General features: G+C 43.2%; 1 protein-coding gene across 4 annotated transcripts in view; it reads left to right on the forward strand.

Moving 5' to 3' along the window:
- SOBP (sine oculis binding protein homolog) overlaps nucleotides 1-24,243 on the forward strand; it is a 232,214-nt gene extending 207,971 nt beyond the window's left edge. For all 4 annotated transcript variants that reach the window (XM_053291230.1, XM_053291069.1, XM_053290968.1 and 1 more), the window contains one exon: nucleotides 22,935-24,243. The gene's annotated coding sequence lies outside the window, so the exon portion shown is untranslated. The remainder of the gene's footprint in view (nucleotides 1-22,934) is intronic.
- The last annotated feature ends 476 nt before the right edge of the window (nucleotides 24,244-24,719 follow it).

Raw genomic sequence — 24,719 nt, forward strand, 5'->3', positions numbered from 1 at the left:
TCGTTTATGCTCACAAGAGTAAGATGCTCACAAGAGTAAGAACTCTGGCAGTGTAGATTGTGATGCAGTTTGTGTCCTAACTAGTGTCCTTAAAAAGCAGTCTTACTATGCTGATATTTGAGGCCAGGAACCTGACCTGGTTATATATGGTTAAGCCATCTGGGTAAGAGCGATTCAGGACCTCTGGGCTTAATTATCATAATTCACATCTAGGATAACTCACAGTGGAGCAGTTCTGCTTCTTGTAATTAACTGAGATGCAAAAGCATGCTTCTTTGACCTTCATCCTTCTCTCATCTACACACTCGCAGGTTTTATTGTAGCATAAACTTTAAGTTGTGTTAAAGAGCCTTTCCACAAACTTTGTTTGAATGGGGACATAAGATCATAGGTTGCTTACCACTTTGGTTCTTACTGGCACATACCAGTACAATGGGATCACATTTCCATCACATTTCTTCTGCCTTTTAAAAAGCTCCTTGGACCTTATTGTACTGATGTCAAATATATTTCTAATGCTCTTTGGCTAGGACAGCCCTGCAACACGATTATAAAAGCAACAGCTTAGCCTTATTTTTGAGACACTTCTCAAACGAATAACTCCCTACACCTTTGTATTAGTGCTGTAATACTAATCATAATTCTAAAGGCATGCTAGACACACAATTTGGATTCAGAACAAATTAATGTTCAGGTTTTAAAAGCAATGTTTATTCTGTGTCTGCAAAGCAGATGTCTGGATTTCTGATATTTCAGTACTGATTCACCTCAATATTTGGATACTTCTGTATTGAGTCACTATGGGTGTTTTAACAAAAAAAATAGGCAGGATTCCCCTCCCCTACCTCCACACGTACTTTAAGCTCTAAACATTCAGGTTTGTTCACAGTGAATACAAATGTGGTATACGCAGTCTGCATTTCCCCCCCATGCAATTTCTGTTAACACACTCTCCAAACAATCTTTTGTATCTGGAAAAGGACAATGATCAACATCCAGACTAAGAGTGTAAGAGTATACATGTACATTCATGCATAGCAAGGAGTGTGGATTTTGGTGATTCCCCCCTCCTTCCTCCTACAACTATCTGTACTTCCTAAAAATATGTCCCTGGGGGTCCCCCAACTAGGGGTGTGCATGGAACCACCGAACTGCGGTCCAGCACTGGGGTGGGGGGTTGCTTTAAGTGTGGGGGGAGGGCTTACTTACCCCTCCTGCCGCTTTCCCCCTCCGTCGCCCATAATTTCTCTAGTAATTGGGGCGGCAGGATACCTCCCTGCCGCCCCTTCCCCCATTTTGCTTGAAAAAGCAACCAGAAGCCTTCTGCGCGCGTGCGTGCACATCATGGAGATGTGAAGTACACGCACACAGAAGACTTCTGGTTGCCTTTTCAAGCAAAACAGGGGAAGGGGCGGCAGGGAGGTATCCTGCTGCCACAATTACAAGAGAAACTACGGGCGACGTGTGCGCGTGCACAGAAGACTTCTGGGTCTGGGAGCCTTTTCAAGGGGAAGGGGCGGCAGGGAGGTATCCTGCTGCCCCAATTACTAGAAAACCTACAGGCAACGGAGGGGGAAAGTAGCGGGAGAGGTAAATAAGCCCTCCCCCCGCTCTTAAAGCAACCCCCCACCCGAATCGCCCGAACCCTGAACCACCCAGGTCCGGACCGTTCTGGAGGCCTTTAGAATAGCCTCCGGACCGGTCCGGGCACATCACTACCCCCAACCCAGGGGCATATATATATATAGGGATATAATTTTGAGAAGCATGGATGGCTGTAAATGCAATTGGAGATTGCTGCAAATTGGCCCTCTCTTCCATGCACAAGGGGAAACATTCCCTGCTGCAACTCTTAATCTGGATGTTGGCCCAATAGTTGCTCCTGCAAGGTCATTTGTTGCTAATGTGATTGTATAGTGCAGCTACAAAAGTGTTATGGTCTCTTAAAAGGTATCATTTGATGTTACTGGATTTATTTATTTTTAGCAAATAGTAAACACAGTGAAAAATAACCGACCTCTCAGGCAAGGCAAGCCAAGACAATTAAATGGGCCAGCAAAACGGGATGCACACTTGTGCATACTTGTCTGGCATACTTAGGGACCTGTCCTCTTCTCCTTTGTAAATCACATGCACAGTGATGATAGATAGATAGATAGATAGATAGATAGATAGATAGATAGATAGATAGATAGATAGATAGATCTCAAGTATATGTCCTTGTTTTGAGCACTCTTATTTATTATTCTCCACAAAGCTTAGAAGAGGTACCCAGTTCTCCAAGAATGTGCTCTTCTGAAAACTTTCACCATTTACAGTGTTTCAAACGAGATAAACTGGAGATCTGTGCTCTAGATCTCTGATAACTTTTCAGTTATTTTAAAAGCACCTGAGGGAAGGGAGTAAATTGGATTGGGACCAAGGAATTTAATCCGTTTCCCTGTGTTGTTTTCTGTGTCTAAATAACTTCCTCAAGTTGCTAGGGGAAATATAGGGCTATATGTATATTTTGCCTAATGGGGCCAATAGCAGATTTGGTTCCTCAAATAGAACCAAATAGTTTGACTTGAAAAAATTGTGCATCAGGAAAAGGGAAGCCCATGGGTGGCTCCCCCATGAGCAAGGTGAGGTGACAGCTTCAGGTGATGAGCACACCACAGCACTGAATATGGGCACCCTGCCCCACTGTGGGCTTCACCTGGCCTGCCTGCTGCTGCCCCCACCTACCGCTTCACCTTCATTGCAATCCTTTGTTTGTCTCCAGTGTTTCCCCTCCTATGCCTAGCTCCTGATTGCTAGCCTCACCCACTAGGCCAGAGGCCAGCGCTGGTACTGCACCTCTTCCCCCTTGCCTCAAGGTGTGCACTCTGTTTTGGGGCCAGTGTGTGGCACTGCTTGCTTCATCAGGCAGTGTGCACACCTCCAGTTTCACTGGCCCCATCTCTCACTCCGAGCACTAAACCTCTCTGCTTTTGGTGCCAAAGAGAGTGGCAGCAGGAGAGAGAGAGCCATTCACTGGTGTATTCTCACAGCAGTTGTGAGAATAGGCAGCATGCATCCAGCTTTTCCAACCCCTGCCCACTCTGTGTGAACCGTCCCTAGTTGTGCACCAGCCTCAGGACAAAGCATGCACCTGGAAGGTGAGGGGGGGAAGGGTGCCATCAGTGCTCCCTCTGGTACTGTGGGTGGGGTCAGTGAGGGGAGGACAGGGCTGCATCATTGTTGGGCTCACCCAGGTGGTGAGATGGTTGGGGTGGTACATGGCAACTCACCTCAAGCGGCGACTGGCAATGAGCCACCTCTGGTCAACCAACCCCTTCCTCAGTACCATAGTTCAGATCCAATTTAGGTCCTCCCACAGCTGCTTTTAAAAAAAAAAAAAAAAGTTAGGAGATCCAATAATGGATCCAGCATCTCATTTACTTTGGCCCAGTTTGCAGAACTGCAGTGTCCTAGCTAATATTTATCCTGAGTCATTCTATGTGCCTGAGTGTTCCTCCATCATTTTGCAGCAGCAAATCCCCCTCCATGTTCATCCAGCCTCCACTGAATAATATCAAGCATGGACTCCGGAATAGTATGTTCTGCAGTGTCTCCAACTGTATCTAATGCCTGCTTCCACAGTTCATGTTTGTTTGAATGAAGACATAAAGATCTTGGATAATGCAGAAAGATAACCAAACATACCTACATGTGATATCTTTGTTCATTTTGTGAACTTTAATTTTAATCTTCCTTTGGTTTCTTACAAAAGAAAAAAGAAAAAAAAAGGAAGCTTCCCTGCACTATATGACTCATAAATGAGAGGCCATGTTTAACCAGTCTATAATCCTATGTATAGAAACTGCCTGATTAGCTCAGATCAATACTTGAAATTCAGCCCCACTGATTATCTACCTATCTATTAACTTTTCTACTTCCAGTGACCTCTTCCTACTCATCCCATGTCAACTTCTAATCCTAGTCAAATTGACATCTTCCATTTCCCTCACAGAACTTGAACTGCAAACTGGTTAATTCTCCAAGCAACTGAATATTCCAAGTTATCTTACAAGCTCAGCCAATCAGTAGCAGAGGTTTCTTCACCATAAACTCCATAACACCATAAACAGTGACCTCTTCCATTTCCCTCACAGAAGTGACATCTTCCATTTCCTCACAGAACTTGAACTGCAAACTGGTTAATTCTCTGAGCAACTGAGTATTCCAAGTTATCTTACAAGCTCAGCCAATCAGTAGCAGAGGTTTCATCACCATAAACTCCATAACACCATAAACATTTAATGTGCCGGGTAGAAGGAAAGAGGAATGCTCTGCCTGCCAGTCAAAACAGTTAAGACAACCATATGGTAAGGGCCACAAGAGTTCAGGTTTGAATTGGCTTCCAGTGACACAGATCATACACAAACCTAATGCCTATTACTACAATCCTTTCCATTTTTTTTGTGTGTGTGTTCATCTTTTTGTTAAGGTTCATAGTCCCTTTATATACAAGTGCAGAATAAGGTAAGTTTAATTCAGAGTAATTCTAAGCAGCCTACCATGTGTTAGCCATAACATAAAAAATTAAAGTAAGGTCTGTCAAAAATAAAAATTAATAAATACAAACAAACAAAAAATGTTGTCTACAATGTAACAAGTTTAAGAATAACTGGCTAAAACCCTAACTAACAAAGCAATGAGAGGAGCATCAGAGCTTTTAAAAAGTTCAACTAATTCAGCTGCACTGCTGGTTCAGTGGCGGGGGCAACTTTTGAACACTTCCCCTTGCCCAGGAAACACTCAGTGCCACCTGAAAATATGGTTCCAAGTGTCATGCAGCCCTCCGGAATATATTTTCAAGTGACACAGAGGGCTTCCAGCAGAAGAGGAGGTTGCTGAAATACACACACATACACACACACACACACACACACACACACGCTCCAATGCAGTGTTAATCTGGACCTCCTCCAAAGCTACTGGCCGCATTCGCATGTAACACCAAACCGGAGTTGAATGGGCAGAGGTTGGAATTTGTGTACGTTCAAATGCGTGAAACTGGTTTCGTGTCAAAAGCAACCTGTGGTTTCCCGTGCCAAACTCCAGTTTGAACCTTCGGTTTGTAGTGAGTTTCACTGCTCCAACCTGAGTTTTGAAGTTGGCAGCGTTATATCCGAACACAGATGCCACCATAACCGGGGTTTTGTGCTGTTTCTGGAATCGAAATCATAGAGAGGTCAGTGCAGACTGCCCAGGAATGTGCGCGCCTACTCCATGGCTGCCACGCTTCTTGTTGGCCACCTCTTTGAGCACTTGCCCCACTCCCTGTGTCCACACTCCTCAAGCCATTGCCCGGCAAGAGGAACGCCACGTTGTCTCATCCCAAGCTTCTCAGCCTGTCAAAGGGAAAAGTCACACTGGGGGATGCCCACTTTCCACTGTGTCTCTTGTTCCCCCCTCTGGCAATCAGAAGAGAAACAGGACTGGATGGCAAGATGATCACTATGGGTTTTGGTCTCCAAAAATGAATCAATAAAGAAGCATATTTACAAGCACATGCAGTCTCAGTGGCACCATAAACTGGACAACCTGATTAGATTGCTGCAAAGATTGCTGTCCAGAGACGTATGTTTGGGCGGGGTATAAATTTGATAAATAAAATAATAAATAATAAATAAATAAGGATATGGAATGAATGAATGAATGAATGAATGAATAAGGATATGGAATAAATATGGAAGGGCAGTGATATCCGAGGTCAGATTTAAGAGGCAGCCCCACCCAGGAATTCTTGAATGGCTCTGTTCTAATTTTTGTACAATGAACTTGGGGAAGAGGGGCCCAGCCACTTCCCCTTGTCTGAAACATGCAGTCTCTGATGTTACTCATGAGAAGAACCACCCATCAGGAGCAGTATTGCTTCCAGTCACAGGAGAGGTTCTTCCTGTGTGATGATAATGGATGCTGCTCCAGAGTGAGTGAGGCTGCTCTCACATGAGAACGGATGGCCATGGAGACACACATGTGGTCTGGGCAGCAGCTACTGCCGGGCCTGGTTGCTTGACGCAAGCAAGCTGCAGGGACGGGTACCACGGCAACACCTTTCCCTCTCCTGGCAACTGTCGCAAAGAAGCAGTCCAAGCAGTCCCTCTGCCAGTCTGGTCATCCATTGGCACAGATCCATATTTGTTTTTGCCTGCAACGGCCACCCTAGTTTCCTGGGATCACTGAAAAACAGAGCTCCCTTCACCTGTGATTCCCCATGGTGGCCAATCTGCATACGCTGTAACACTTGTCCAAACCCAGGAAATTTGAATGAGGGTAAAGATCTATCCCCAGTCCCAGTATTTCCCTTGTCTGTCTGCCCGGGATTGTCTGGACACATGGAGCAGCCACTCCTCCTCAGGAGAATGAAAGGGTTGCCTGGAGAGGAGAGGTTCACAGTGTACAAGTTCTATTATTTACCACAGAGAGGGCTAATCCCTGGCCAGCAAGCCGGCACAGGGGCAGGAGTGTGCTTGGGCTTTCCTGGACTGCTTTGCTGGGATCTGCCATTGCAACAGCATCCTTTGTCATAGTGGACCAGACCCCAGGATCCTTTGCCATCCCTCATATACATATTCCCTCCTAGGAAGTTATCACAATCCCTTCCGGGAGTAACAGAAAAATAGCGCCCTTCTCCATCCCCCTGTTGCCAATAATTGTGCTTGTGCAGGGCTGTTTTGCTGCGGGGCTCTTACGAGGGCAGTGGTGCAATTGCTGTCAGGAGAAAGGCTTAAAAGCCATTTAAAGGGGTTTAAATGCCCTTTCCCTGATGAGGGCGGGTAGTCCATTCTGAAAAGGCATGATTGTGCTCGGCACGCCCCCTTGAAGATTGTGGCCAATGGCTGCCACCCTGCAGACGTTCTGAAGCCTTGTCCACAGTCTGGTGACATGAGCACTACAGAGCTTGCCGGGATGTGGCCTTGGCAGAGCAGGAGAAGGGAGTGGCTCCCCTGCCCTGAAACTGGAGGTATCGGGCTATGGTTGAATGAACGTCTGCAGTGTGATTCATGGTGACAAAAATTAACCTCAGGTTTGGCTCTCCACCGTTTGCCATTATATGCAAATGCTGCCAATGACGCTTCTTTGGTCAGGATGTCAGCCACTTTTCTAATGTTTTGATTCATATCATGGAATTGTTGCACTTAAACACGTTCTGAATCACTATATTTTCCCCAGTAGCCTAGGAAGCACCTAAAACATTTGGATATTGGTGGTTCTAAGAGATGGCACATAGTGCTACATTGAGAGAAGGAAATTCCAAGGGATTATAAACCATGGATTTAGGAAGTAAAAAAGTTCAAGTGCAGGGAAGGCCCAAGGGATTGTGGTGCCTGAGGCAAGGCATAAAATGCTGCCATGACCCAGGTCCCTGTAAGATGGGATGAGAACTGGCCTTGCGGTATCAGCATGTCCTCTTTGCTAAGCAGGGTCTGCCTGGTTTGCATTTAAATGGGAGATGATGAGGTTGTTCCCAAAATATCATCACACTGCCGCTGTGGAGGTCTGCAGGGAAGGCAGGAGCACACCTGCCTTCCCTGGCAGATGAGCGGAGGTGTCTTGCATGCAGAAGGTTCCCAGTTCCCTCCCTGGCATCTCCAATATAGGACTGAGAGAGATCCCTGCCTGTAACCTTGGAGAAGCCACTGCCAGTCTGTGCAGACTGAGCTAGATGGACCGATGATCTGGCTCAGTAGAAGGCAGCTTCCTATGTTCCTAAAAGCCCCCTTTTGAAAGCAACCTTTGCAGATTTTGAAAGTACATGGGGAACAGGGAGGAGAGAAAAAAATCTCTTGCCTAAGGTGATTGCCTTACTTTGCCCCATGAAAGGGCTGTCCCTGCTCAAGTGTCCAGAACTTGGGCCACAGAGAACTCTGTTCTGAATCTGAATCTACTCTCAAGAAAAATTCAGAGCTCCCCTGGCTGCATATAAGCACTAGTGCTTTGCTGCCACCATTATTATGATTCTGTGTTCATGCATAGACACATACAATGTCCATTGATAGGCATGCACATCCACACGCAGGAGTGGAGAGCTGGTCACAAGCAAGACTTGCCCCCTTAGCTAAGCAGGGTCTGCCCTGGTTGCATATGAAAGGGAGACTAGAAGTGTGAGCACTGTAAGATCTTCCCCTCAGGGGGTGGAGCCATTCTGGGAAGAGCAGAAGGTTCCAAGTTCCTTCCTTGACATCTCCAAGACAGAGCTGAGAGCGATTCCTGCCTGCAACCTTGGAGAAGCTGTTGCCTGTTTCTGTAGACAATACTGAGCTAGATGGACCACTGGTCTGACTCAGTATATGGCAGCTTCCTATGTTCTATGTTGCTATGCTGTACAACCACAGTTGTGTTGAGGCCAGGTAGCAAGGAGCTATGTGGGCATGGTCTGAATATCTGCTTTTGGGGCTTGGTGGGGATTAATGTTCTCTTACTTCCACATTTCTGGACGCAGCATCCTCTCCTCCCGTGATCCCATCCATTAACTGGTCCTAACCATTTCCAGTCCCACATGCCAAGAGAAAAAGCCACTTGTTTTAGTTTATTCTGGAACTGTTCATTTGTAAAGTTCTGCTGTAACCTGCTGGTCAGGAATGCAATGTGTAGATTTTTGTACTTCACGCTAACTAATATCCTGAAAGATGGTTCAAGTAATTCTTAGGGTTCATACACACAACTATAGCTTCTGTGTGAAAAGTGCTATAGTATGTAAAATATGTCTGTGTTGGTTTTCTATTATTTAATCTCATGTGGATTCATCATCAAATCATATTACCCACCCACATGTTCCACAACATACAGTATCTGTGTCTTGTCAGGTCATGTTACTATCCTTGACTATTTATTATGAAGTGTGAGTGTTTAGGAAAACTAAACAGCTCCCTTGTTGGGTTTCATATTTTAAGAGTTTTGTTTAATGACATGTTTTCTTCTTCAGGTACGCTGCAAAAACTTGCAGAGAATAGTTTGAAACAACACTGGGCAGTTTGACATTAGAAAATTACAGATAATACGATGTTATTCATCATCTGTTTCTTTCTAACACAAAAATACTATATATATATATATATATATATATATATATATATATATATATATATATATATATTAAAATGAACAACTATTATCCTATTATTTTTGCAATGCAGTGTTACAGTTTGTCAATTGTTTGTTAACTTTGGAATTAGCTGTGAATATTTCTGTGTTTCAAACCAGGAGCTTATCTATCTGTTTCTTACAGGAATCTAATATAACATCTACTAGACACAACAATGTTTGCTCATGGCTTGCAAGGAAAAAAGCACTCAAAAGTTTGAATGGATAGACATAATTTTTGGTGAGGTTCCTAGAGAGTAACATCTTGACCTAGCACTCAGTTTCAAATGTCCATTCCATGCAGTTAGTAAACAATTTTAGCTATGGCTTATAAGTGGTATCTAGAACTAGATTCTCCCGTATTTATTTATTTATTTATGATTTATATGTCGCCCTACTCCCATAGGACTCAGGGCAGCTTACAAGCACTAACATACAAAGCAACACAGTTCTATAAAATACAACATACATAACATCATAACCACAACCCCATACAGTACTCATTACAAGACACAATAACTATGGATTACCAGATCACTCTATGACCAGCTATCTGCTTGTTTTGTTTTGTTTGTTTTACTTTATTCTATTTTAACATTTGTATCCCACTTTTCCTCCAAGGAACCCAGAGTGGTGTACATGACTGTGTTTATCCTCACAACCAGAGGTTTATTTATTTATTTATTGTTAAATATATAGACCTCCTTTCATTAAAGCAATCCCAAGGCGGATAATCTGAGAGATAAGTGACTGTCCAAGAGTCACCCAGCTAGTTTCATGGCTGAATAAGGATTTGAACTTGGGTTTTCCCAGTCCGAGTCCAACACTCTAACCACTGCACCATGCTGGTTTTTGGTTTTTGTTTGTTTTGCTGCACCAGCAACTTGGCTGAAGAAAATGAGCTGGTACAAATTATCAGTCTCTCATCCATGTGTTTAAAACATATGTTAGCTTGGAGAGTTCTAGGAAGAAAAAAAGCCAAGTTACTAAATAATGTGTTATATGTACAGGGAACGGAGGTAAGGGCTATCAGACCCAAGGCCTCTCATACAAAAGAAGCACTGCCTTTTGCAGCTGGAGATTAAAATATGCAGTACAGCTACAAGATGATGGTTGTGGAGACAGTAGACATCCTGACTAATGAAGCACCAGTGCTTCTGAAAAGTTCAACCAACTCAGGTCCACTGCTGGATCAGCAGTGGAGGCAAATTTTGATGACCTCTCCCTCCCCAGGAAGCACTCTGTGCCACCTGAAAAATATATCCTTGAGGGTCATGCAGCCCTCAGGAACATATTTTTGAGTGCCAAAGAGGGCTTCCGAGGGAAGGGGAGGTTGTTGAAATCTCCTTCACACATGCACACACTGCACACACTGTGCAACATTTGTTTGGAATTCTTCTGAAACACTATTGCTACACTGGTGCTTCTCCTGGTGTATTGGTGCTTTGTTGGGATGTCAGCCACTGTCAGTAATAAAAAAGAGGGAGCCATACCTCCATTACTGCTAATTCTATGTGTGCTCTTGAGGGCACAGATGGAGGAGATCTCTTTACATGTCTGTTTTCTTTGTCATACAAAAGTAGTGTTTTATTCAAGATGTGAGGAGCCTTTGGGCAAGCCACTCTCACTTGACCATCTTTTCCTGCAAGAGGCAGGATACAGAAACTGAGGATTACGACTTGGGTGTCCCTTCTCCCATCTTAGCACCCCAGCAAATGCATAACATTGCCAGACTCTGGGGTTGGCCATTCACAAGGAAGTGAGTGTGGATCAGCTCTCTCCTTTGAAATGAAAGCACCAGGTCTTCCAATCAGGAGAGCCTTATGTGTACCTCAGCATTCTTGAACAGGAATGGCCAGACACAATCCAGTAGTTGGTGTGCATGGCATAGAGATACATATGCATGATCTATTTTGTTTGTTGTATACTGCCCAAATCAGTGATCTCCAGGCAGTATATAATGCATTTAGTTTATTCAATCATTATATTTATAGATCACTTTTACCTTCATTTAAATTGCACGGTGTTTCAGGTTACAGAAGCATGCAAATAATTCACCAAGACAGTCAGCATCATAAGTTTTGTGATCACCTTGATTATGAATGTAAAATACGCTCCCTGACACCTTTTACATGAATAGACCTCTTCTTCAATGTAGCTGTATTTCTTCCTAAGTGTGGGCTGTGTTTAGTTTTTCATATCATAGGTGTTGGCTTAGTCTGCGATAAACTTAAGTACTTCACAGGTCTCAGTCCTTCTTTTAATTGCCAGGGGTACATATTCCAAAAGTGCTTTCTTTCTCTTCTACTGGATCCACTGAATAATTTTCCTAAGCAAAACCAGTTTAAATGAATGGGAATTCAATGGCATAGGAGGTGTTTCTAGTGGATTTTGCCTATGTAACATAATTTAACTATTTCATATCCTACTGTATTATAATAGGGAGAAGAAACAGGTATATTTGTTGCAGCATTCCAAATAGGCAGATAGAGTCCTAGTTGGTAGCCAAAGCCACAGAAATCAATGTAACAGCACCCTTTGAGGCATGTATCCAGACTTCAGAAGTGGTTTCTAAATGAAGCCTTCACTTGGTTATTGGAAATACTAATTAGCAACATACTCCCCCTTGGAGTTGGAAGTTTGGCCATCAAGTGTGGGCTGCCAAGCTCGATGCAGCTTGATATAATTCAGACTACCCACAGAGATTCCCACATGTGCCAGCTTCACAATGAGCGATAAGGACACAGAGCTGGTAAATGGGATAGTTGCTGGGTATAATTGTTTTGGATTCTTTTAACTCTTCATTACCAGAAGACAAAGTTATTCAGGTGAACAAGATGAAATTTCACATATGGCATCTCTCCGCCCTCATCCCCAAAACATATAATTAAATGCTGCCCATGACTCAACACTGAACTAAAATTTTGTGCATGCTGCCTCACAACCTGTGGCAGACTAGTTTTGTATATCCTCTGCTACATGTAGGACTCAGCATTTGGCACACCAGCAAGAACATCTTGTGTTGTGAATTGGCTAATGGGTGCTGAAAGCTTAATTCTGCATGTGATGGAGGATTGCAGCATTGCAGGATTTTCAAGCAGTTTAACCATGGCTACCCATCATTATGTGAATCAACTCTTGGGCATCACTATATTATGTTTACATAAATCTTCATAAGAGTATTTCTTTTCACATGAAATTTTCAGTTTCCATGCTTTTATAGTTATTTTTTAAATATATAATGTAATACTAATATGTATTGCTTCATAAGCAGGATATAGAATAGCTGTTTGAATATGGGAAAGAGACCTGACTCACATGATTCTTCCTTCTCCATACTTGGCACATGCAGAAGCAGAAGCAGAATGAGAGGTCTGCACATACCTCCACACCCAGCCCACCATCTCTATGCTGCTCAAGTTACTTGAGATCCAGACACCTTGAACCAAGTACCTTGAAGTGCTGGCCCTAAGTTGAATATTTATTTTATTTTTATTTATTTGATTGATTGATTGATTGAATAATCAAATAAAACCTTGGGTGAGTAATGCCTCCAGTGCCAAGCCCCATGGTTCATTCAACAAACAGCAAGCCACCAAGCTTGCCCATCCCTAAGGGTGGTCTGCCTTGAAGCAAGAAAGCTTCTTCCAGTACAGGCAATATAGCTGGCTGCTTATGACTCACTTTCATTTGACAAAGCACAGAAAACTCTCATATTTCTGAAGCCCAAGGGGTGTCTCATTTAGTAGGTGACATGAACCAGGATGATGATCTCTGGAAGTTACCTATTTCCTCCCTTCAACTCATGTCCTTGGCTCTCATAGATTACCAAACAAATATAGGAATCAGTAATCTGAGGTTCTCTTAGGGGCAAACTGTATTATGTGCAAATATATATAGAATGACAGTTCTCTTAAAATACAAATCCTGACAGTTCTCTTAAAATAAAATAAAAAACAGTCTCAGGAAGTTGCAATTTTGAACAGATGAGTTCTGGAAAGAGAGGTACTTAACACTTTCCCCACTAGCTAATTTCCCATTCAGAATCAGTCCCAAACTACTTTATTTACAGGGTTCCAGATGCTCCATTTATATGGACTAACATGCATCTAGAACACCACAAGGTGTGGAATGAAGCAGGTCGTTAGCCTGTACAATGGGAGGGCAAAGGAATAACAACCAATTTTTTTAAAAGGCTGGTGGAGAAAAGGTCAAGTACCTCCTTTCCCTGCTGTTTCTCCAGTCAAAATTCTAGCCTCCTGAGACTGTTTTTCATTTTATAAGTAGCTCAGGTTTTTATTACATGCATTTGTGCTTAACATCTGGTTTGCCTGTAGAGTTTGCTAGAGATGCCCTCAGGTTCGTCTACTTTTACAGCAAGAAGTGGGACACAACCAGGAGGTAAAGCAAGGTAGTCTGAATATAGGAGTCTAGTTCTTCTCTTTAGCACTGGAAGCCTCGAGAGACCAGTGCACTTCCTCAAACCAACTCTAGAACTCTACATAACGCAAAGTTGTGGCTTGTGCTAACCAAAGTTAAGAACCATGGTTTGAGTTTCCAGATGTACAAAAAGCAAACGATGATTTAGAACTGCTTGTGTGCTTTTGTTTGTCTTCTGCTCAGACCTCCGCTTCATAAGGTCATACATTTATCCCGGTTGCCATGGTGCAGCAGCTGCTCCAACTATGGTTTATCAGTGGTTTGTGAAGAGAGACAGTGAGGCTACTCATATGGCCAGTCAAACCCAGGCTTGAGCTGCCCACGTGCACCACCAGGATTGAGCCCGATCTCGGTGCTGTCTCAGCCCCAAGCCTGGGAATTTACCCCCCCACACACACACACTTTAACCTGGGTTTAAGGCCACAAGTATGCCCTTAACCCCAGGTTTGGGGTGGCATGCGGGCTTCAGGCACCCTGTAAACACACAGAGCCGGGCGGCAAGAGTGCCTGGCAGAGGGAGGATCTCCCAATGCACCACACTCCTGGCCAGAGGACTTCTTCCTCTAGCTCCCTGTTCTGCTGCTTGCTGCTGCACTGATGGTGTGTCGGGCAAGTGGCAGAGCGAGGGGAGCAAAATTGCTTGTGTGCAGGGAGGCAGGCAGGAGCCTGCCTCCCCGCCAGCCTGATGCCCCGCCTGCTCATTTGAGCATGTGCATGACTTCATAATGTAAAACCACAGTTAGCATTAATTATGGTTTGCAAACCAACTTCAGATCTAGGGTTCAGATCATGGTTTTTTAGCCCAAATGCACAACTGACTGGTATAGGTTCAGGCTTCAGGCGGGTTTAACCCTGCCTTCCACCACAGTTACCACCCCTGTCCCCCACCATAAATGTATTTGTCAAGAGAAAAAAGCTTCCATTGGTGCCTATAAACTTCTCCCCCTGCTTGAGAAATAGTATGGTGGGGAGGGAAGCTGATGTGGACTGGGACCACGGGAGGGGTATTCTTAAAGCTCCCCATGGTCCCAGTCCAGATACCAGAAGGACCGTGATCTAGTTGCTGTTTACAATGAAAAAAACCAAATGTGGGAGTACTAAGTGCACACTTCCTTTAATGTATAGTTAACCCAAAGCTCTGCAGAAAACACTTAGTTAGGAACTCCTTGAGGTGCTTCACACAAGCAGTATGAAGCGCTAAGAGGAATTTTGCAGGGAGAGCGGGTCTGACCCGCTCTCCCCATAGACAATCATTCACACATCGCAGCTTGTCTCCGGTGCTCCCATACCCAGCTCGCCCAGCAGCTCCGGGGGTCAGGTGCAGGGAAGCACCGCCATGTGGCACCCTGCCCCCCAGAGCCCAAATAATACACTGCACAAGTGCACAGTGCAGTACTGTGAGCCCCCCTCCCCCGAGTGTGTCCAGTGCACAATGAATGTGTTCACGTGGTTCTAATCATGAAGTAGGTTAGCATAAGAGAGAACTAGCAAATGGCCCCGTGCCATCTGGCTAAATTTTGTGACAGGAATGGTATCTGAATGTGCATTCTCAACATCCAAGCACAATGATCTCACCACTACTCTATGCTGGCCCACCTTTCCTCTCATGTGTTTGTCCAGCCTATTTTTGAACTATTAGCATTGCATAGTATTTGGCCAGGTCCAATCTAAGTGAGTTTGATCTGTTTTCTGCAGAGAGCACTGTTTTCTTTCTCCTTCCTCCTCAAATCAGCATTAGTCTGTGTTCACACTAAATAATGCCTTTTTCTGGCACAAGATCTCAAGCAAAGATGCATTGTGGGAGCATCTGCTCATAATGCCCTGGGCCACAAAGATGGTGGCAGTATCTGTGGCCACCTAAACAAGTCTGAGCCTTAAACAATACCTGACCTTGCTGACTGCTAGCACCAGTCATGGACTCTTAGTATAGGAGTACCCCCTCCTTCAGTGTTCAACTTGAGTTAAAACCAAGTACTTGTTTACTATTGCAATTATGAAAGATTTGACTTAATTAAATAGTGATTGCTGGGATTTGGAACTCATCTGAAAAACCAGATGTGCATCCGAGGAGAAGAAAATTGAAGCAGCATTCATATTCTTCAAAACACAAAGTTGAGAAGAGATTGAACTATCTGTATTTAAAGTACCTTGATCAGATAGCTGATGGTCTCCTAGTTTGTCCCTAGGCCCTTGTCTCAGCAAAGCATTAAACACATTTTTGTACCAGATTTGAGCCTTATTGTTCAATTCTGCTGTGCATTGTCCATCAGGTGCCATATGTGAACTGTTACCCCTGTGTGCAAGGTGTTGTGGCTGGAAGTATATTTGTTGCACCAGCAAAGGAATGCAAAAAGGTAAATATGAACATTTTACAAGCCTGGCAAAGAGTCTGAATTTGATACTCTACTTCAAGAAATCTATGCCTACTAAACTGTGTTTATCAGCTTGCTAAACTTCCCACTGCATCAGTATATTGCAGAATTCGGACCCCTCTCTATCTCCCATATTTACAAATTAATGTCTCCAGATCTTTTCTTGGTATTTGAAAAGAATGGTATTCCTCTGTAACATGTGTCTCAATTTGTAATAATATCTTCCCTGCAGCTGGCTTAGTTTTTCAAGTGTTGCTAAAATGTTTCTTAAATTTAAGCCAATCTACAGTAACAAATTATCTAGACATGAAGACATCAAACTGAAATTGTTAAAAAACAAAACAAAACCCAAACCTTCCGCTATACTCCTTCCCCCACTCCACTCCACCCCACCTCAATAAAATTTCAGCTTCCAATTCTTGTTTTGAAAATTCAGACTGTGTAACATAATAATTCCCTTTGGAAATGCATATATTGAGGAACCTTGGCAGTGCAGAATGAAGCAAATGATCACGTTTGGATTTATTACAAAGTTGGGCATCTCAACAACCTATTAGTATGTTCACCCTATATTTAGGGTAATTTTAAGCTATTTCTGGGGAGCCTGTGTGGTTAAGTGTAAAACTTGCTGTCATTATGATCTGTGGCATGCCAGTGCTTAAGATAGCTGTACTTTTTGGTTGAAGTTCTTGAGCTGCCATTCTGAAGTATTTTACCCAAAGAACTAAGAAATTTTACCTAAGAAATGTTGGGGGAAAGTGGTTTATGAATAGTTATACAAAAGAGGTGCATAGTGAAATCACTGCAGTGTCTCTCTATCTCACACATTCTTTAAGCCTCTTGGGTGTTCACAATACAGATTTCATATTATTGTGATAATTCTGTTAAGGGTTCTATGAGCAACGTCTGGGTAGCCTAACTCAGTTTCCTCCATCAAGGGAATTTGTTGCACAACAGAGCAGCCCAACCAATTATCCCATCTATCTCCATGTCACATGCCAGAAATAAACATTCCATGTTAGATGAGTTGGTGCAGTTTATTTTCCATAAACCAAACTTTCTCTTCCAATCACTACCTCTCTTCTGGCCCAGCAGCTAAACTGACATAGTTCATAAAACCTTGCTAGAACCACCTGATACGTCACCATCCCAGAAAAATACCAGTTAAAGTTTTGGGGGTGTGTTCATTCTGAATTAAAGCATGGTGCTGTTGGAATACCACAAGCCATTATTAAGCATGGGCGCTGATAGAGCAGGACTTCCAGTGGTCTTCACCCTAAAATAGAGTAACATGGGAATTGCAGGATAGGCATCAGAAATGAATGATCATGTCACAAAAAGATGAACCCTCATGTTCAATGTCGTTTTGCCCAACTTTCTGTGAGGCTGGACTTATTCAATAGAACATGTGTACAACTGCAACTCAGCTATGTCGGCTGTAGCAGCACAGTCCAACCCAGCTCCACTTGGCATGAACACATCTTACTCAACAAATAAGAGCACTTGGTTGCATGGGCTCTTGCTCAAGCAATCCTTTGGTACAGCATGAGTGCATTTGCAAAGCAAGGGGAAGCATTGGCATTGCACCGATTGTGTATTTGCACTGGTTCCTTAAGCCCAGTCCTACGTAACTGAACACTTGCACATGTGTAGGGATGTGCACAAACCTCAGTGCACATTTGTATTTAAAATACAAATAAAAACTCTAAAACCCAAAGCTTTAAAACTATAAACTAAAAGCCTGGCTAAACAGGTATGTTTTTCGGGTCCTTCTTAAAAACATTCTGTGAAGGGGAAACACTAATTTCATTTGGAAGCGTGTTCCAGACCAGAGTCCCAGGGCAACTCTAGAAAAGGTTTCAAGCTCAGAAGAGGATTTTTCTCAGTTAAATGGGAATTGTCAGGGATATGTGTAGGGATGTGCACGAACTTCACTCTATGCATAGGTTTGAATATGAACCAGTTCATGGTTCTGCAAACTGGTTTGTGCCAGTTCAGCTGAACCACAAACCAGTTCAGTTGTTTGAGGGTGGCACCGAGGGGTGTGTGTGAGCGGCACCTTTTAAAGTGAGTACAGCAGGTCCTTCCATGCATGCTGACGCTCCATGTAGCTTCCTGCATGCCCCAACATGCTCCCATAGCTTCCCCCCCAACAGCCCGTGTGTAGTGGCAGTGCAGCGCCTGCACACACATGGCCTCTGCACATACACAGATCTGTCATGTTTACCCCTCCTGAGCCACAACATGGTAAAACTGGGGGTAGGAAGAATGGTGCATGAGCCACGGGAGAGAAGGCTAGTGTATTTACCTGAATCAAAGACTAGGTTTTTTTCAAGTTCTTTAATGTTGGAAATTGGGGTTTGTCTTAAATTCAGAGTCCTCTTCCTTTGGGGTAAATACAGGTATAACCTGTATGTAACCTGTATTTTTAAAGGGGTTGTCTTAAATTCAGAGTAGTTTTCTATTCTGGTTAATACGGTATATAGCTACCCTGAATAATGTTAAAACACAAACTAGATGTATGGAACTGAAGACAATGAGAGTTAATAGCACTAAAGATGGAATAAGAACTCTCCGAGTTAAAAACCACACACTGACTTTCTCCATGGTTCCCAGCTTGTTGTTTCTCCCAAAATAATATGTTGCTGGCCTGACTTTGCACATGGTATGTTGCTCCCAGCTCCAGTGATGTGGTGTCATTTATTTCATTTCATGGGGAAGGAGAGATAAATCACCAGCTGTTAAAAAGGAAGGTTTTAATGGAAAACCTTGAACTGTTTTCAGAGTTGTTACAAGTACAGAACTCATGCGAATAACAGGCAACCCAGAAATGTTTACAGGGCTGAACATGCTCCCATGCCTGCCTCAGCTACACACTTGTGGTTGATGACCTCAGCAGAGCCTCCCTAAGAAAATTATGGGCTTGTCTTTGCTCTGAGCCCATTTCTGTCCCAGAGGAGCCAGACATATTCTGGTGCTTCATCACCGACAACGTTCACATTCATTGCTCGGCTGAATTAACTACTGCACGGCAGCACATTAAAGGGAAAGTAGTTTGCTAGCCCATATCAAAGCTTCCCCTTTTGCTATCCAAAAGCCTCATAAGCAATCTTTGTGTTGTTTTGGAATGCTGACAATGTCAGACATCATTAATGAAACCATAATATTCAATGGAGTAGGGAGCAAGAGAAATCAGCATGGAAACAACTGTTTCCTTGTTAGTGCATTAGCAATGTGGAGCCTTCACATAGCCTGATGTTTTCGAACACAACCTGGACCTCTACATAAAGGCTTGTGATCCCTTGACTTCATCGGGCAGGTCTGCGCTGGACTTGTTTGGGGGATTGCATGTTCTTATTTGATTTGCATCTGATCCCCAGAGCACAATGTTCCCACATCTGACTGCATGGCTGATGAGAATGAAAGCAAAGCTGTCAGAGGTTGTCCTGTTCATATGAGCTGAGGTACTGTGTTGGAACAGGAGATTTGTATTGAAGGTTGCAGAAGAACTAGAATCAGAGCTAGTAAGGATATTAGTGTAATATGGTACATTTTAGGGGGCCTTTAAGTATGACCCTACCAGCGTTCTCTCTAATTTTTTTCATCTGTGTGCGGAATGAGTTTTGTTCTGGGTGGCAGATCAAGGCAGAATGTTCACATGTGCGTTCAGATGGGGCTTTTCTGATTCAACCTGAGCGGGATCTAAAATTAACTGAGTGGAAAACTTGTGAGTGGGCACACATTTGCACACCTTAGAGGGAACACTGGACCCTACCCTTGAGGAAGCTCCTTTTCCATGAGTGGTTCCACAAGCTGAGCAGGTTAAATGAACCCACCATGTGATGGAGGGCTGATTGCATGAGTCCTCACCAAAGGCTCCTGTCCACTGGATTGGTTCATTTAAATTACCCCAGCCACACAAGACCTGCTCATGGAAATGCAACCCCCACCCAGCTAGGGCACTGTTTAAAAGACCATGCCTCCCATCAAGGTTCTGAATATGCTAAGGTTCTGGTTCCAGATATGCTAAGTGCACCTGAAACTCACAAACCATGCAGGACTGTGCCTACCCATGTGTTGATCTCTGATCATCCACAAGGCCAATTATTGGATTTACAGGGACAGCATTGGCTATTCTTTGCTAGTACTTCAACTGCATTTTGGCACTAAAGTGTGCAGTCAACAAGCTGGGAGGGGCACTACTATCTAGATCTAGGTCAATGTAAGATATTTCTCATTGGATAGTTATTTCTTTTGTGTGCTCACTGCTGGCTCTGATTTACAGGCACGCCTTGAATTTCAGTGTGAAATCATTGTGAGTTCAGTGGCACACAGCATGGTTTTCATGCTCCAGCCTTGAGATAGGAAGCTGCCATATACCAAGTCAGACCATAGGTCCATCTAGTTCAGTATTGTCTACACAGACTGGCAGCAGCTTCTCCAAGGTTGCAGGCAGGAATCTCTCTCAGCTCCATTTAGAAGATGCCAGGGAGGGAAGCTGGAACCTTCTGCATGCAGGCATGCAGATGCTCTTCCCAAACTTGTACACAATCAGGGCATCTCCCAAAGACAGAGAAAGGAAAGCTTCCAATCTCCAGTGTAGGCATGCAAAGTTCTATAGGTAGTGGTGGTCCATGGTTTACTTAACTGGATAATGGAGATTGCAACATTACCCAGTAACAACTTTAAACAAGAAAAATAAATTAGGTGGATATCCAGTAGGCTTTCCTCTACCTTTATTCAATTTCTCTGTTAAAAGAGTTAATCAGAAGCTACAGAAACATTCCAGGGATATTCACCTTAACTTCTCTCCATGATGCCATTCAAATTCTCAATCAGATAATGCTACAAAGAAGCCTTCAGATATGTACTTTTTCCTAAATGTCACCTGTTCTAAGGCCTGGTGGCTTCTGCTGTACCCATTGAGCTATGTCAGACCTGTCAATACAAAGGTCTCACAGAGCCACCAGCTGCCACTGCATTGTAACCTAGTGCCCACCCACATGGCAGCTTCCCTCTGTCCTGATATGGGTAATAGATATATTCCGAAAGGTGATTCGGAGTCTGAATCACAGGCACATACCTTTAAAACCGAGGGCTTACACAGCCCCTTTAACACGGAGAGGAGCAGGTCCATACCTGCTCCTCCTCCAATCACCACAATTGCCATAACCCCAGCGCTCCACCTGCTATGCCCGCACGCCAGTGGGGCATCTCCCAGCTGGCCTGTGCAATGCCAGCATGCACATGGCCTCTGAGCATCATGGTGGCCATTTGCGTGGTCAGCAACCATGGTGCCCATAAGCAATGGTGGTGACTGGAGGAGGAGCAAGTATGGACCTGCTCCCTTCCATGTTAAAGGGGCTGTGTAAGCCCTCATTTTATTTTATTTTATTTTATTTTATTTTATTTATATACCACCTGACTCCAAAGGCTCTATGTTTTAAAGGGACAACGTAGAAGTGAATATTTTATTAACATACATGTGTAAGACCATAAGTAGTTACTTTAAAGTTGGTATATTGCATCTCCACTTTTGAGCGTGATGTTGGTTCTGTTAATATAAGTTAGATGGTTAAGAATATATTTGTAGATTGATTCCAACTTTCTTGTGATTTATATTAGTATTGTTTGAACACATATTTGTAAGTTTGTAATATAAAACAATTCTAGACATTCTTTTTAACCCTGACTGTTATATTTATGTGTGCGTTGATGTTTGGCTGGGGGAAAATATAATTTATGTGCAGATTACAGGAAGTGATACCTCTGTGATGCCACTTAAAACAACAACAACCTGTTTTCTATCTCTAGCTAAAATGGCTTATAATTGCTTCTTCAGACATAGAATGGAGGGAGTGTTACAGCTTGAACTGCTGGTAGGACAATAGTTGTAACTAAGACTGGAGACAGAGGGCAGGATCCAGGCTAAGTAACCATGACTAAGCATCATTGAAATCAATGAGACAAGTAAGTCATGACTACTGTAAAGTCCTATTCGTTTCAATGACACTTCATTTTGACTAACTTAGCCTGGATCATGTCCAGACAGTAGTGTTTTTCAGTGAGTTGAAGGTTGATTGATAAAGGTATCACTGCCCATGGTTAGCACCTTCACTCTACAGTTGTTCTCTGGTCAACGGGTTCTGCAAGATTTATAATGTTCATAGGAACATAGGCAGCTGCCATATACTGAGTCAGACCATTGGTCTATCTAGCTCAGTATTGTCTTCACAGACTGGCCGTGGCTTCTCCAAGGTTGCAGGCAGGAATCTCTCTCAGCCCTATCTTGGAGAAGCCAGGGAGGGAACTTGAAACCTTCTGCTCTTCCCAGAGCGGCTCCATCCCCTGAGGAGAATATCTTGCAGTGCTCACCTGTCACCTGTTTGGCCAGTGACAGTAGCTGAACTCAACAAATCAATGTCTGTGGTACAGGAAATGATGCTTCCTGTTATATCACCTTCTGCTCTCTTACTGCTATCTATTTCCTACCTAAGAGCTGGATGATGTTATAGCTTTTGGCCTAATAGCCATTCATGTCTCTAAAGTTCTGGAAAGTCTATCTCCCACTTTAGTTTCTTAATCAGTGAAAAGGATGAGCATACTGGTTCATTGAAGCATCATCCACCCAACACTGTTCCCAAGCACATCCCATATTATTTCCGTGGAAGTTGTGACATGTGTAACCAGAGATGAGTAGATTGTATCTCAAAGGTTCTTCCAAATCCAAGGATGAAGAGACTTCACGATCTGTTTCCATAAGTAATGGGAGCAGAGAACATTTTGTTTTGTTCATTCTTAACTCTGCAAGTTCTCCATTCGTTACCTACTACTAATGCAATGCTATCAGTCCTCACAATATTGGATCATCACTAATAAAGCTTACAATGTGTCCATCCCAGACTGAATCAGGCATGTCCAAGCTGATATAAGAGCATAACATTACAACCTGCAATGAATTGTGATTATTCAGAGTATTTGCTGACCTGACTGTCTTTGTTTTCACAGGAATGCTTACTTTGACAGGGTACCTTGGATGGAGAAAGGGAGCAGAGCAAACCATACTACTTCACCAAATGACACCAGCTGGTCCACTCACCACCCCTTCCAGTGCAAAGTCAAGAAAACAAAGCTGCTTCCCGCTATTAATTCTCTCAGAGAGAAGGCTCAAACCCTTGGGTGCCTTTGGCTCAGAAGACCGTAAGCACATCATGGATCACACAAAGTGCGCTCAGCATTCCTACTACCATCTCCCCTTCTCCTTTTCCCTTTGGTTTCTTGCCGATGGAGGAGTTTCCTCTAATTTCTAAGCCACATGGACCAATGTATGTACTTTTTTCCTCACTGACTCCAAGGTTCAGATGTTTGAAGCTGGACAATGAAATGGATTTCCCCCCCCAAAAAAACTGCTGTGGTTTTGCTGCTACACTAAGAATTGTGATTTGCATTGTATGGTTTTGGACCTATTCGCGTTTTTGATGGCAGGGGAAGGGATTATACTGGAGTATCGACACTTCAGAGTCATCTCTATCTCCTACCCATGATGCACTTTTAAATGAAGAGTTATTAGAATATTTTATTGGCTAATATACTTTTTTTCCTTGTTATTTTTTACAAAGGCCACCTTTATCCTTTTAATGCCATATTTTCAGTGTTACACTTTTATGGCTTTTGATTTTTTTTTTTATTTGACAGATGTAAGAAGCAGCATGAATAGTTTATACTGTGGTTTTTCAGAGACTGAATGCCAAGAGAACTCAGTAAATGTTTATTCCTCTCAGCTTTCTCTTTCAATTCCCCTAAATAGCGCCCCATTTGGGAACAGAGCAAGAGTGTTGAACTAAAGACCAAATAATAATAATAATAATAAAATGATCCCCTCAAGGTGTAAAACTATCTGGGGGAAATATTTGCTGGGTGTTATGAAAGACTTGGATGAAATTTCAACCCTGATGGTTTTTCGGTGATCCAGGAAGCCAGTGAGACAATCTCTCCAGATGCAGAGCCCTTTCATGATAATTAGAAAGGTATGGCCAAGCCAATGAAAACACAGGGGTAAAGTGAGAAGAGAGCCCCCATGATTCTGTTTCACTGTTTGCTTTCTCCTGTCATGGTTAAAAGAAATGTGCAATTCGATCCTCAGTCGGTGGGTGGAGGATAACAGGGTAGAATTTACTTGTGTGCACTTGTATAGTTGTAGCCAAGAGTCCAAAAGTACACTAGAGCATGTATGCCGGCACTGATTTGGTAAGACAATTGTGGAGTATCCCATTCTGACAAAATACTAAAGAAAAAATGAAAAAAAAATCATAGAAAATTGTTCAAATCACCTTGTGATCCAGTGTAACTGTTTACTAACTTGAAAAAAGCAATTGTTCACGCAACAGTGTCCAGCGTACACCTTTACTATAAGGCTATTATAATTAGCAACCAGGAAGCAGTTTGGAAAGGATGTGCTTCAAAGAGTTGGGTGCAGGGTCTTAAAAGCCAATCAAATCAGAGCCTTATAGCGATGGTGCACTGAGGGCACTTAACTATGTACATACTGTATTTCTATATTTTCCTTTGTACAGATTCACTTAAGTCAAGCTACTGTTTTACAGGTGCTCCTTATTTATTAGGGCTGTGAAGGCTTGGAAAATTACACTCAACAAGCAAGCTCGCTTTTTAAAAAAAAGAAATGAAAAATTAAAAAGGTGGGGGGGTGAGAGGGAGGGCATGGTGAGGGGGAGGGAGGACAGGATGAGCTCATGAGCCCATAGAGTGATTTTAAATCCTAACAGAGACAAATTT

The sequence above is a fragment of the Hemicordylus capensis genome, chromosome 1 (assembly GCF_027244095.1).
Source record: "Hemicordylus capensis ecotype Gifberg chromosome 1, rHemCap1.1.pri, whole genome shotgun sequence".
NCBI classification, from domain to species: Eukaryota; Metazoa; Chordata; class Lepidosauria; order Squamata; family Cordylidae; genus Hemicordylus; species Hemicordylus capensis.